Source organism: Lithobates pipiens, unplaced genomic scaffold (assembly GCF_037356315.1).
Source record: "Lithobates pipiens isolate NorthernLeopardFrog02 unplaced genomic scaffold, aLitPip1_a1.2 Scaffold_19, whole genome shotgun sequence".
NCBI lineage: Eukaryota > Metazoa > Chordata > Amphibia > Anura > Ranidae > Lithobates > Lithobates pipiens.
The window spans coordinates 235,931,422-235,947,446 of NW_027507764.1; the positions used below are offsets into that span (position 1 = coordinate 235,931,422).

Here is a 16,025-nt window from a genome sequence, read left to right on the forward strand (position 1 = left end):
GAGCTGCAACCACCAGAAGTGTGAACCCAGCTTCAAGGTTGATAAAGGGGTTTATTTTCTTCCAAACCTTCGATCTGTTAGGATGATTTTCTTCACATTGAATGTTTTCTTTTATGTTCCTAACATGGCTTACAATGATGTTACAGTGTGCAAATTAGCATTAATTAAAGTGTTCTTAAAGGGTAAATTCACCTTTACAGAAAATTCTGTAAGATGAACTTACACAGGACGCCCTCCTCACCACCACGACCCCCCAGTCCCATTGACCTAGAGCACGACGATCACTCGCTAGGAGGCATGAGGTCACCGCCTCACCGGTCCAGGGCTTACAAATTATAATTGGGCATTTTAATTGGGCAGCACCGATCAATCAGAACACGTGTATGATCCTGTCCTAGGATGACAACATTCTCTCACTGTACTGTGTCTATGGAGCAGTCACCCTAGAGAGAGTGTGGACTACAGAACACCTTCGCCTCTCCTCAGCTCCTTAAAGAAGAAGTAAACCCCGATAGGTTTTACTTCTTCTTTTGCTCGCTGCAAAGCCTGCAAATGAAAAGCATAACGGGCTAGTATGCATCGCACACTAGCCCATTATGTGCCACCTACCTGCAAAAGAATCCAGCAATGTCCCCTATGTAGACAGCATCCATCTTCTGGCCCCTCTTTCTGCCGGGCCATGGACTCCGGCTCTGTGATTCGCTGGAGCCATGTGACGTCACTCCCGCGCATGCGCACATGAGCCGCGATTAACGGCACAGGCTAGGGAAGAAACGACACTTCGTTTCGTTTCCTCACTGCACATGTGCCGTGGGAATTTTTGACGGACTATAAGTGAAATATCTCCTAAACGGCGCACGTTTAGGAGATATTTCCACTACCTATAGGTAAGCCTTGTTCTAGGCTTACCTATAGGTAGAAGTCCAAAAAGTGGGTTTACAACCACTTTAACATAGGGAGCAGTGTTCTGTGAGTCACATAAGTAAGCTGAGTAGCGCTGGTAATATTTTTTGAGATAAGACTGCAGAGTGCACAAGGCAGCACCAGATTTCTGGCAGGGTCATCTAATATTTCTTGCACTTTTGAAACAGATATAACAAAACACTTGCAATGGTGTATTCAAACGAACCAAAAAGGAGAAAATAAGAGAAGAACATTGTTTATATATACTTTAAAGGACAATCTTTCTACTGATATAAAAAAAATGTGCGGCTGTTAATTGTGCAGGCAGCTACCTTTTTGTCTCTTGATAGGTCTAGTGTGTCCAATTGCAATTCAGACCCTGATCACATTTCAACTGTAAAAGAGCACACAGAAGAGCGCAAATGCTTAGTGCATTACCACAAAATAGTGCACCCCTTCTTCAGAGCTCTAAAGAAGGGGGTGCATCCCCCAAAATGTCTGCTTACCGACAGAGTGGTGCACAGGTTAGATCATTTGATGCCTCACAGGATCATGATTTGATATGATACAGCAAATGAATTCCCCATTTGTAAGTATAGATGTGGCTCTTTGTTTATTGTATTATTAAGTCTTGCGGTATTGTACTAGGTGGGTTGTACTGTTGGAGCATTCCAGTAGAAGAGTTTACAATCCACATAGTACTTTTATCTTGTGGCATACCTCTGAGCTCTCAGCGTGCCTACTTGTTCCTGATCACATTCCATATTAACACACACAAAACTGCATGTATGCAAGTGAAAACATATTATAATTGTTGTTATAACATTATTTAGGCTTCATGCACACAAATGGCGAGAGACTGAAAATATGTTGGCCATGAAATGGCAGTGCTGGATTTATAAGTGGGCAAAAGGGTCAATGGCCCCAGGTCCTGCCTGCAAGAGGGGGGGCCCAGATTTTCTTTATAAAAAATAAATACAAATTAAACATATTTTCCCCCAAGACTTTAGTGTGCTTGTTAAGGAAAGTCCAGTTTGCATCTTATGCTCATGTCCCGTCTCATTCCATCCAATCAAAAGGCAGTTTTATTACATTAGAAAGGGCTTGCTGATACCTTTACAGGTGTTAGTGTAGCTCTCAGAATATATTTGAGCATGATGACTGTCACTAGTTGTTCGAGAAAAAGGTTGTTCACTGGCTGGTTAACTGCCACTGAGAGCATTGTCCTCAAGATGATACAGTTTGATGAGTTAATTAACTTCTTGACACCCATGCTATAGCCAAATGATGGCCACAGCGTGGACCTGAATTTCCAGGAGGCTGTCATATGACAGCCTCCCCTGTGCACGCTTCCTGTGTGTGGCACACGCTTTGATCACCGAGTCTCTGATACTCGGGTGATCACTGATCTGAGTTAGGGGCCGGTCCCAGCCCCTTACCATGTGATCAGCTGTCAGCCAATGACAGCTGATCACATGATCAAAATAAAAGCTTGGTGATCTTTTTTTTTCTCCTTACGCTGACAGCGGAGGAGAAAAAAAAGCAGATCACCGGCTCATCTGAAAGGGACATCAGTCCCGAAGAAGAAGAGGCAATTATGCCTCTTCTATGCCACCTGCCATTGCCACACAGTGCCCACAAGTGCCACCTATCAATGCCCACCAGTGGTTCCAATCAGTGCCACTTAGAAGTGCTGCCTATTAGTGTAACCGATCAGTGCCCATCACTGCCACCCATAAGTGCTCATCACTGCCACCCATCGGTGCCCATCAGTGCCACCTCATCAGCATACATCAATGATGGACAAAAAAGACCTGTTTTAAAATTTTATAGCAAAATAAAAAAAAAACACCCACTGGGTTGAATGTAAAAAAAAACAGATAGTGTGTACCAGGCTTTAGAATTAAGATTTAGTTTGTGTCTGGGTGTTACTTGTTCAAGTATATCACCTTTATCTATAGGCACTGTTTGAATGAAGATCTAATGTTTGCCTATTCAAATATTTTGAAAGGTTCAACCATTTCAGTGGGGGAAAGGTTAAATTACTTTTTTTTTTTATCAGTTTTTATTAGAAAAAGAGGTACATACAGTGTTAGCAGAAAGATGAGGTTAAATTACTTTTAACATGACTGTAGTTTTAATTATGTCTTGGTGGTTTACCCTTGCCAGCACTATAATTTATTTAAAGTTTTATGGAACATTGGCATTCTCTAGCACACAGAAGTCAGTTTTTCTGTTAGACCTTCTAAACTTTGGTAAGTTTTGCTTTTTTTTTGTTATGTGCTATGCCCAATTCACGTAAATGTGTTATTATTAAAATGTTGCTCCTAGGTAAATGTTAATAAATGTTAAGTGTCCGCTCTATTGGTTTTCAAATATAAATAGTTTCTGACGCAGAATCCTAACTTGGCAAAAAAAAAGGTAAGGACATAATGTCTCACACGAAAGCCTGCCATAGACAGTTCAAATCTTGGCCAGGTTGGCAGGAACCAGCCAAGATTTGAATCATGTGTGGGCAGGTTGAATGTAGCAAGTTGATCGATCGATCATCTTGGGTACAATCAGCCTGCTGGATTCACTCGCCATTATCGCTAGCGGCTGTTACAGCAGCTAGTAATAATCACAGTGTTCTCTCCCAGTGGGGACGGCTTTCCCCACCCACCTCTGCTGGGATCAGATCATTTTGCTCGGTAGGAGGGATTCCCCTGTCAGTACTGTCTGTGTTGATGGGGGAATTGTGCAAATTTCTTTTCTGTAATGTGGTTGCAGGAAAGATTTGCACCGTCTAAAGCTGGCCTAACAAAGCTCCCAAACAGCCAGAAAGCCCAATTCACTGCAACAGAGTAGGAGGAGCTCTGAACAAATGTATTTTTCCAACACCACCCTCACCACCAGAAATACACCAGAAGATTTGACCCTTTGAGTAAGCCTAGAATATTCTGAAACATTGCTGTTTGAAGAGCACTTCACTGGAACTTAAACGCAAAGGACATTTGTTTGTATATACTGCACTTTCACAGTCTGAGCACTTTGGCAATTCTGTGATTCATTACTGGTTGTACTTTTTGCACATAGAAGTTTGCAGTTTATTGTACAGTTAGTGCTTTGCCCTTTTTTTTATCAGAAATGTATACGGACGCTGCTATTTGACTATTATAGCTACATTTCTCCCTACTCCATGGTTCTGCAAATGGCAACTTCATTTTCTGTGTCAGTTAAGAAATATATGTAAGAAAGTATATCTTTGAGGTGCAATGTTTTGCTAAATCGTGGGGACAACCTTTATTCTGAGATAATTTTTTTTTTAAACTTCTATTCTGCTATTCTGCAGCACATTTAAATTAGCATGTTGCACATTTGGCAGCTGTGAGCAAAAGGTTAAATACCAAACTAATAAACAATTAACATTTTTTGAAGTTTGGGTATTGCAATATACAAAACATGACAGTATATAATCAACACTCAATATCAACTTGCCATAGGAATAAAAATACTAGATATTAAAGGTAGGATTACCACAATTTTCAAATTCAAACAAATGATCCTTGAAAAAAGTTGCCATAATATTGCTTTATCTATAAATTTTCACGATCATCTAGTGGTGGTAAATATAACAAAGAAAACATTTATATTTCATCTAATGCAGGTTTAATGTTTTTTGGTAACATTTTCTTTGTTTTTACATTTTGCCCACACAGGTAGAAAGAGAGGTAATAACAATTGTGGGCCAGTAAAAAAAAAGAAAAGAAAAAGAAGAAATTATACCCTTGTGAAAAACAACAGGATGAGGCAATAGTAAAAGAACTAGCGGGGTCAGTATGTCAAAGTTGATTTACATACGTGTTCTCCAACATGAAAACAACAATTTGTCAATGATTTAACAAATTGCTTTAATGAACAAATTGAATTAAAATATTATTTATTTATAATAAGGTAACACACAGAAGTGGTTCGCGGCCAAGTGTTTGGTGCTGTTATGTTCAGGACTTTCATCATTTGCTTCCAATGTTTCCGCGCTGAAAAAGTAAGTCCAGCATTGAGCTTGGGTTCACACTAGGGATGGCCGAACTGTTCGCCCAACGGTCAGTTTGCGGCGAATTTTGCGTGTTTGTGATTACAATCGGCAGACTATTGCTGCTGTTCGCCCGGCGGACATATGTGTTTACAGTGTGAAAGAACTTTGACCCATGATGACACATGCATCATGGGGTACAGGATAGCCAATTGAGACATTTCAGCACATGGACAATTGGACATTCGCCCTACCTTATAAATAGACCTGATCTGGCGGCCATTTTACATTCTGTCTTAGGTCAGTTTAGGGACAGGACGCTGTGTGGAGCAGGGAGAGACTGTAGTGACACAAATCAGTAGCTATTAGGTCCACAAAAGTCCTTTTAAGGACTGGTATAGGTGTAGTACAGTATATAGGGTTCAGTGCACTGCTGTGCTGGTGAATGCAGCAGCCTGTCTTTTGTCAGTGTAGGGAGGGACAGGACGCCGTGTGCAGCAGGGACAGTCAGTTTAATCACTAGCCAGCTATTACTATTAGGTCCACAAAGGTCCTTTTAAGGACTGGTATAGGTGTACAGTATATAGGGTTCTGGTGCACTGCTGTGCTGGTGATTGCTGAGTGCACTGCTGACTGATTCTGCAGCTGTCTTTTGTCAGTGTAGGGACAGGACACTGTGTGGAGCAGGGACAGTCAGTTTAATTACTAGCTATTACTATTAGGTCCACAAAGGTCCTTTTAAGGTTTGGTATAGGTGTACAGTATATAGGGTTGTACACGTATAATATAATAGATTAGAATATCCCCGCACTATCATAAAAACAAAACTACCACTAAGGAAAGGTTGCAGCAAACCACCGACAGAGGTACAAACCCTACCACCGAAAATTGTTTATAAAAATCAAATCATTCCCTGATGAAGTCATGTGTTATGTGACAATACGCGTAGGAATACGAGGAATTAGGACACCGGAAGTGACTTCCGTAACACGAGCGGAACGTTCGTTTGTTTGCTATGCAAGTTGTTTTTCATCTGTTTGTGAGTACCTTTCCATCACTTTTAAATTAATAAATGTATGTACGTACTTCACCATTGGAGCCCACTTTTCTTTCCTTCATGAGATCCTTGTGAAAATGAATGAACTATCAACATCAGCCGTGGAGGACAGTATAATCTGCCTGGAATAGGGATACATTCCCTGGATTTTTACCTGTTTTGCTGATCTGCTGTTTACCTTACAGCAGTAAGGTAAGGGGCCATTCCACCTGGTGTGCTGTGAGCACTGAAGAGGCACAAGAGGGCTACTCACTGTTTTCGTCACCTCTTATTTGGAGAAGCACTAAATGAGTCACTGTTCACCTTACTCATTTCTGTTTACATAGAGACTCAAATTTCCTTTGTTTATTTGCACTGCGTGATTCACGTTTTATTATTAATTTTCTATTTTATATTTCTACTGCATTTGATTGGACATATCCATGAGAAGTTTGATGTAGGGTTGCCACCCGCCCGGGATTCACTCGGAAAGTACGGGTTTTGAATCCTGTGTCCGGGGATCAGTCCACCTGAGCCCCGGACACAGTGCTGAGGAGTTTCCTATTATTACTGTGTATTGGGGTTCCCCATGCAGGTGTCTCCCTCCCTGCCTGCACTGCCCGGCGCTCTGGCCGAGTCTCCTGCACTGTGTAACTTAAGTTGTGACACATTGCAGGGTGGCTGTGAGGGGAGAGAGACTCGCCAGTCGCCAGTGCCTACTCCATGTAGACACACAGCCTCGGCTCTTCCCCTCTGCAAGCCGATCATGTGACCTTTCCAAAAAGCGAGAGGAACAGACACAGAGCCTGCTGAGCAAGCTAAGGAGACACAGACAGACCGCTGGGTAAGTGCAGAGCTGAGGGCTTTTACTTCTCTGCAGTTCACAGTCCACAAGCTATTCAGTGTTGGACGGTCATGCTTGTCTTTCCAGGGACATGGCTGCTAATTAAAGATTGCAGTCTAGTTCTACCTTCAGTACCATCCTGGCATCATTACTTCATTGTTCAGTGCTCACTCAGTAGCCTTTAATATCTTTTCTTCTCTATTTATGGGGTGCCTGTGGATTGCTTTGATTTTTTTGATGATTTTTTTAGTAATTAAAAGTCCACTGCCCACTGACACCTCACTCTACCCACTGACACCACATTCTGCCCACTGACACCTCACTCTGCCCACTGACAATGCACTCTGCCCACTGACATTGCACTCTGCCCACTGACACCGCACTCTGCCCATTGACACCACACTCTGCCCATTGACACCACACTCTGCCCACTGACACCTCACTCTGCCCACTGACACTTCACTCTGCCCACTGACAATGCACTCTGCCCACTGACACCATCTACTGACACCTCACTCTGCCCACTGACAATGCACTCTGCCCACTGACACCGCATTCTGCCCACTGACACCATCTACTGCCCACTGACACCGCACTCTGCCCACTGACACCGCACTCTGCTCACTGACACCTCACTCTGCCCACTGACAATGCACTCTGCCCACTGACAATGCACTCTGCCCACTGACACCGCCACTCTGCCCACTGACACCGCACTCTGCCCACTGACACTGCACTCTGCCCACTGACAATGCACTCAGCCCATTGGCAATGCACTCAGCCCATTGACAATGCACTCTGCCCACTGACACCGCATTCTGCCCACTGACACCGCACTCTGCCCACTGACACGATCTACTGCCCACTGACACCTCACTCTGCCCACTGACACCTCACTCTGCCCACTGACACCGCACTCTGCCCATTGACAATGCACGCTGCCCATTGACAATGCACTCTGCCCACTGACACCGCATTCTGCCCACTGACACCATCTACTGCCCACTGACACCACACTCTGCCCACTGACACGATCTCCTGCCCACTGACACGATCTACTTCCCACTGACACGATCTACTGCCCACTAACACCGCACTCTGCCCCACTGACACCGCACTCTGCCCCACTGACACCGCACTCTGCCCATTGACAACGTCCCCTGCCCACTGACACCATCCCCTGCCCACTGACACCATCCTCTGCACCACTAACACCGCACTCTGCCCCACTGACACCATCCTCTGCCCACTGACACCGCATTCTGCCCACTGACACCATCTACTGCCCACTGACACCATCTACTGCCCACTGACAGCGCACTTTGCCCACTGACAATGCACTCTGCCCACTGACAATGCACTCTGCCCATTGACAATGCACTCTGCCCACTGACAATGCACTCTGCCCACTGACACCGCACTCTGCCCACTGACACCTCACTCTGCCCCACTGACAATGCACTCTGCCCACTGACAATGCACTCTGCCCACTGACACCGCACTCTGCCCACTGACACCTCACTCTGCCCCACTGACAATGCACTCTGCCCACTGACACCTCACTCTGCCCACTGACACCTCACTCTGCCCCACTGACAATGCACTCTGCCCACTGACAATGCACTCTGCCCATTGACACCGCACTCAGCCCACTGACACCATCTTCTGCCCACTGACACCATCTACTGCCCACTGACACCATCTACTGCCCCACTGACACCGCACTCTGCCCCACTGACACCGCACTCTGCCCCACTGACAACGTCCCCTGCCCACTGACACCATCCCCTGCCCACTGACACCATCCTCTGCCCCACTAACACCATCCTCTGTCCCACTAACACCATCCCATGCCCACTGACACCATCCTCTGCCCACTGACACCGCACTCAGCCCACTGACACCTCACTCTGCCCACTGACAATGCACTCTGCCCATTGACAATGCACTCTGCCCATTGACAATGCACTCTGCCCACTGACACCTCACTCAGCCCACTGACACCTCACTCAGACCACTGACACCTCACTCAGCCCACTGACACCATCTACTGCCCACTGACACCACACTCTGCCCCACTGACACTGCACTCAGCCCACTGACACCGCACTCAGCCCACTGACACTGCACTCTGCCCATTGACAATGCACTCTGCCCATTGACACCACACTCTGCCCATTGACATCACACTCTGTCCACTGACACCTCACTCTGCCCACTGACAATGCACTCTGCCCATTGACAATGCACTCTGCCCACTGACAATGCACTCTGCCCACTGACACCTCACTCAGCCCACTGACACCATCTACTGCCCACTGACACCATCTACTGCCCACTGACACCGCACTCTGTTCCACTGACACCGCACTCTGCCCCACTGACACCGCACTCTGCCCATTGACACCATCCTCTGCCCCACTAACACCATCCCATGCCTACTGACACCATCCACTGCCCTACTGATAGTGTCCACTTTTAAGGTAGGCTAGGTTCATATTTTAACTGTGACATTTCTTTTAATAATCTAATCATATTTTATGGTCACTCAAATGCTTGTTTTATTTAACCATGTCCCTTGAAGTCTACCCCCCTCTCCACTGTTAACACAATTTGGCCACAGCCACTGTTCACTGCAGCGCGCTATCCGCGCCTCCTTACTACTCTCCTAGAGTAACTCAAAGGTGTCCCAAGTCTCCTACAATCATATAGAGTGTCTATAGCGTGTACTACAAAAAAAATTCCCGCGCGTTGCTAAAGTGTTCGGGTTTGGCTTGATAAACAGGTGGCAACCCTAGTTTGATGCATTATATTATTGCACATTTGGAGGCCATGTTTGTTTTTTTTATAAGTGAATATGGACTAATGAGACTATGTTTATTTAAGCACCAGGCACTTTACTTACCTTTTGAATCTTTGCTGCTTCTTTTCTTATAGCCCTTGTGGCATTTACATTCCTGGAATATAGATTGTTGCACATTTATTTATGCACTAGACAATTTATTGTTTTTCTAGGGATATTTTGCTATATCTGTTTACTATAGGAGGTGTGCTATTTTGCAATATATCGGAGTAATTACACTGGACACCTATGCACTTGGGACTTTAGTTTAGTTTTAATCTTTGAGGTAGCACAACACCATTTATTTGATTTTTATACACGTATAATATACTTTCTTCCAAATATAGAAAGAATATTATACTTGACTGCTGCCCGATTCTGCAGCTGTCTTTTATCAGTGTAGGGACTGAGGGACAGTCTGCAAATCACCAGCTACTAGGTCCACAAAGGTCCTTTTAAGGACTGGTATACAGTAGGTGTACAATATATAGGGTGCTGGTGCAGGGCTGTACTGCAGATTACTGCTGGTTTCTGCAGCAGTCTTTTATCAGTGTAGGGACTGAGGTACAGTCTGCAAATCACTAGCTACTAGGTCCACAAAGGTCCTTGTAAGGACTGGTATAGGTGTACAATGTATAGGGTGCTGGTGCAGGGCTGTGCTGCAGATTACTGCTGGTTTCTGCAGCAGTCCTTTATCAGTTTAGGAACTGAGTAACAGTCTGAAATTCACTAGTAGGGATGAGCTTCGAGTCGAAGATACGTTCGACTCGAACATCGGCTGTTCGCCCGTTCGGCGAATTCCAAACGTTATGGGCCGTTCACGCCAAATTCGTGTGGCGCTCACGGCCCACAATGCACTGCGATGGCGCAGTGCATTGCTGGCTCATGATTGGCCAAGCATGCACTGTGACGCCGCATGCTTGGCCAATCACAGCGCCGGCAGCGAGGAGAGCCATGATTGGCCACAGGCAGGATGCCTGTGGCCAATCATAGCTCAGGCTGTGTAGTACACGCCCCACACTATATAAGGCGGCCAGCGCGGCGGCCTTGTGTAGTGTGTTGGCGTCTGAAGCAGTTAGTGGGTGTTCTGTGTACCTTCAACACAGTATACACCGATCGTTATCGGCCGATTTTTCGATCTTGCTCTTCTGTAGTGGTTGTTGTCTGCGTGCCCTGACCGCAGTATACACCGCTATATTCACCTATATAGCTAGCTATATATCTATCTTTTATAATAGAGCTTGCAGTCAGTGTTAGGAGCTTGTGCGTGCTGTCTGCGTGCTCTGTACCCAGTACACACCGCTATATCCACCTACATAGCTCTTCTCTATTTGAGCCATCTGCCATCTGCAGGAGTTATTGGAAGTTGTGTGTGCCTCCAGCACAGCACAGTATACATCTGTATTTACCCTTTATTGCTGGTGTTCTATAATAAAGGCATCTGCAGGAGTTAGTGGGTGTTGTGTGCCTCCAGCACAATATACACTACCCAATTGCTGTTTTTCCCAACTCCCTTCAGGCCATTACCATGTCTGGAAGGCCAGCAAGGAGAGGCAGACAGGCGCGAGCCGATAAAAGAGAGCAAGCAGGCTCTGTGTCTAGAGACAACAGTGCTGGTCGTGGACGCGGTGCATCGTCATCATCAGCACGTGGCCATGGGACACGCTTGTCCTTCTTTTCGGCAGCTGGACATGTTGAGCCGCAACATGCCAATGACTTGGTAGAGTGGATGACCAAGCCCTCTTCATCCTCCTCATCCTCTCTCACCCAGTCTCAGGGTACTAGCAAAACAGCTGCCAATGCATCGTCTTCCCTCCTTTCAATGTCATCATCAGTGACTCCTTCCCTAGACCCACCACATCCTCCTGAGGAGTCTCCTGAACTCTTTGAGCACAGTGTTGGGTATATGCTCCAGGAGGATGCCCAGTGTTTTGTAGGTTCTGATGATGATACTCAGCTAGAGGAAGGCAGTAGCGTGAATGCAGAGAGAGGGAATGCTCAAGAAGGACAGCAATCTGGCAGTCATGTTCCACAAGCTGCAGCATACTGCCAGGTTTGCTACAGCGATGAAAAAGGAGGGGATGATGAGGGCACTGACTCCACATGGGTGCCTGGTAGGAGAGAGGAGGAGGAGGAGGAGGCACATGTCCAACGAGGCAGGATGCCCTCCGGGGGCCAGCTTAGGGGCAGCACACCGACTGAATCACACCGCAGAGCTCCGCCTGTCCAGGGTGCTGCCTCTGCGCGTTATTCTAAAAGTTCTTTGATGTGGGCCTTTTTTGAGACGAGTGCATCAGATCGCACCGCTGCTATTTGCAACATATGTCTCAAGCGTATCTCGCGTGGCCAAAACATCAGCCGCTTGGGCACCACATGCTTGACCAGACATATGTTGACCTGCCATGCAGCTCGTTGGCAAGCGTACCTCAAAGACCCAGACCAAAGAACGAAGCGGACCTCTCCTTGCTCCTCATCAGCTGGCATCTCCAACCCCACTAGACCTTCAGTCCTCTCTGAAACCTGCTCTGAGAGGAATGAAGGTGTAGAATTAGGTGTGTCACAGCCAAGTGCTTCCGGGCACTCTGCTAGCAGTACACCCACGTCCGATTATAGCAGGCTAAATTGCTAGCACTTCAACTGCTGCCTTTTCAGTTGGTAGACTCGGCCCGTTCCGTGAGTTTGTACAATGTGCGGTTCCTCAGTGGCAGGTCCCCAAACGCCACTTTTTCTCACGGAAGGCGATTCCGGCTCTCTACCGGCATGTGGAAGGCAATGTCCTTGCCTCGCTGGACAGGGCGGTCAGCGCTAAGGTGCATATTACTGCTGACTCATGGTCCAGCAGGCATGGACAGGGACGTTACCTGTCTTTCACGGCCCATTGGGTCACTCTTCTGGCAGCTGGGAAGGATGCAGGACAAGGTGCAGTAGTGTTGGAGGTTGTTCCACCACCATGCCTCCAAAATGCTACAATTGGTTGTGACACACCTCTCTCCTCCATCCCCTCCTCTTCTTCTTCCTCCATGGCCTCTTCCAGTGCTCTGTCCTCAGAACCAGCGGTGCTCCGTAGGCGTTCCAGGGGCTACGCAAGTATGCAGGCAAAACGATGCCATGCCGTGCTTGCGCTGGTTTGTTTGGGGGACAGGAGCCACACTGGGGCGGATGTTTTGTCAGCTCTGCAGGGGCAGGCCGAGAGGTGGTTGACACCACTCCAGCTTAAGCCAGGAATGGTGGTTTGCGACAATGGCACCAACCTCCTCTCCGCCCTCCGACAGGGACAACTGACCCATGTGCCCTGTGTAGCTCACGTCCTTAACCTGGTAGTGCAGCGGTTCTTGGGCAGGTACCCGGGCTTACAGGATGTCCTGAAGCAGGCCAGGAAAGTCTGTGTGCATTTCCGCCGATCACTTAATGTCTGTGCTCGGCTGGCTGAGCTCCAAAAGGAGTTGAACCTGCCCAAGAACTGCCTTATATGTGACATGTCCACCAGGGGAAAATCAACGTTGGCCATGCTGCAGCGGCTGCACACGCAGCAGAGGGCCATAAATGAGTACCTGTGCGACTACGGCACCAGGACAGGGTCAGGGGAGCTCGGTTTTTTCTCACCACGCCAGGGGGGCATGATCAGGGATGCACTGTCCTGTCACTGTTTGAGGAGGCCACAAGGATGGTGAGCAGTGACAGTGCATGCATCAGTGACACTGTACCTCTTGTCCACCTCTTAGAGCATACGCTGCGTGGAATAATTGACAGGGCACTTGAGGCAGAACAGAGGCAGGAAGAGGAGGACTTACTTGCCTCTCAAGGCCCCCTTTATCCAGACAGTGTTCCTGCTGTGCCACCCATCACACAGGAAGAGGATGAGGAGGAGGAAGAGGAGGAGGAGGATGATTGTGTCAGCATGGAGGTGGAGGCTGGCACTCAGCATCAGCAGCAGCAGCAGTCTTGTAGGGATGATTTACAGTCCCAAGAAACCTGTGGACTTGTATGTGGCTGGGAGGAGGTAGCTGCGGATCATGTTGTCCTTAGTGACCCAGAGGACTCCGGACCGAATGCCTCAGCTAACCTACGCTGCATGGCCTCCCTGATCCTGCAAAGCCTGCGGAAGGATCCTCGTATTCTTCGGATCAAGGAGAGGGACCATTACTGGCGGTCCACTCTCCTTGATCCACGGTACAAGGGTAACGTTGCCGACCTTATCTTGCCATCGCAGAGGGAGCAGAGGATGAGACATCTCCGGGAGGCCTTGCAGAAAGGTCTGTGCAACGTGTTCCCAGAGACTGGGAGGTTACAAACTCCTGGTCCTGGACAACGTGTTGCTGAGGCATCGGTCAAAAGGAGCGGTGGAGAAGGTGGCCGTCTGACTGATGCTTTCAGACAATTTTTTAGTCCGCAGCCCCAAGGTATGATCAGTTCCAGCAACCATCACCAGCGTCTGATTTACATGGTGCAGGAATACCTAGGGGCAAGGTCAGACTTGGACACCTTTCCCACCGAAAATCCTCTGGCTTACTGGGTCTTGAGGATGGATCACTGGCCAGAGCTTGCACAGTATGCAGTTGAGCTACTGGCCTGTCCTACATCCAGCGTTCTTTCGGAACGCACCTTCAGTGCTGCTGGTGGCTTTGTTACCGATCACAGGGTGCGCCTGTCCACCGAATCAGTTGATCGACTGACCTTCATCAAGATGAATCAGTCTTGGATCACCCACAGCTACCAAGCACCTGAAGCTGATGTAGCCGAATAATTTTTTTTTAAATATCACATCCCTTCAAGACTGCCTATGCTGATGCTGAGTGACTGTCCTGTTATGTTGATTGTCTATCCTCTTCCTCCTCCGCTGATATGTTGGAAGAACATTTCTGGTTCTGGGTGATGCCATCGGCCCAATTTTTCTGCCCCTGTTTAACAGGGGCGTTTAATTACAATTTTTGATGCAATGCTTTGCAGCAGGGCTAATTCCTGCAATAAAACTAGAGTATATGGGAGAGGTTGAAGTGTCGTGGCACCAGCACCAGTGCCTAAGGCCCAATTTTTCTGCCCCTGTTTAACAGGGGCGTTTAATTACAATTTTTGATGCAATGCTTTGCAGCAGGGCTAATTCCTGCAATAAAACTAGAGTATATGGGAGAGGTTGCAGTGTGGTGGCACCAGCACCAGTGCCTAAGGCCCATTTTTTCTGCCCCTGTTTAACAGGGGCGTTTAATTACAATTTTTGATGCAATGCTTTGCAGCAGGCCTAATTCCTGCAATAAAACTAGAGTATATGGGAGAGGTTGCAGTGTGGTGGCACCAGCACCAGTGCCAAAGGCCCAATTTTTCTGCCCCTGTTTAACAGGGGCGTTTAATTACAATTTTTGATGCAATGTTTTGCAGCAGGGCTAATTCCTGCAATAAAACTAGAGTATATGGGAGAGGTTGCAGTGTGGTAGCACCAGCACCAGTGCCTAAGGCCCAATTTTTCTGTTTAACAGGGACATGTAATTACAATTCTTGATATAATATTTCACAGGAGGGCCTGTTCCTGTGCCCACCCAGAGTAACTGTGAGGACTTATAGTGTTGTGGCACTAGCACCACAACCACCAAAGGTCAATTTTTCTACCACTGTTCAACAATGGCATGTAATTACAATTCTTGATATAATCGTTCACAGCAGGGCGCTCCAGCGCCCACCAAGAGTCACTTTGAGGGCTTACAATGTTGTGGCAAAACCAACACCTTGCTCCGCCATTTCTGCAGAGCATATAGGGCAGGCCCCTACTTTCAAACATCCAACTTACAAACATCTCCTACTTGCAAACGGAAGGAGACAACAGCAAGTGAGATGAAAAAAGATGGACGACACAACAAATTATACAGGGGTGATAACCCTTCCCTATGTTTTCCAAAAAGCTTAAAAATAGTTTTTTTGACTGGAGCTACACTTTAAAAATGTACCAGTTGAAAATTACAAACAGATTCAACTTAACACAACAAACCTACACAGTCCCTGTCTTGTTTGCACCGCCTGTATACTGTTGTTCTGAGTATATAGGGCCTGGGGGCCACACGCATTTTCTTTTTTTAATATGGGTACGGGGTTCCCCTTAATATGCGTACAAGACCCAAAGGGGCTGGTAATGGGCAGGGAGGGCTACCCATGCCATTTTTCTCAATGATTTTCAACCATATTGCAGGAACCAGATATAACATTAAAACCGCAAGCAGTTTTAAATGATGTTATTTCCGTTTAATGTCATTTTGTGCAGGGACTGTTCTAAACACGGGAAACACGTGGCACTTCACAGGCTTACTCCAGACACCCCCCAGGCACGATATTTAAAGGAATATTTCACTTCTTTTTTTTCACTTTAATCGTCATTAAAATCAGTGCTCCCGCCAAAACAGCC

The 16,025-nt window shown here is 47.0% G+C and overlaps 1 protein-coding gene across 1 annotated transcript in view; it reads left to right on the plus strand.

The window, feature by feature from the left end:
- The first annotated feature begins 6,676 nt into the window (after positions 1-6,676).
- The window catches only part of LOC143998267 (uncharacterized), a 258,980-nt gene continuing 249,631 nt past the window's right edge, over positions 6,677-16,025 (plus strand). Inside the window, exon 1 of the mRNA XM_077493940.1 lies at positions 6,677-6,795. The gene's annotated coding sequence lies outside the window, so the exon portion shown is untranslated. The remainder of the gene's footprint in view (positions 6,796-16,025) is intronic.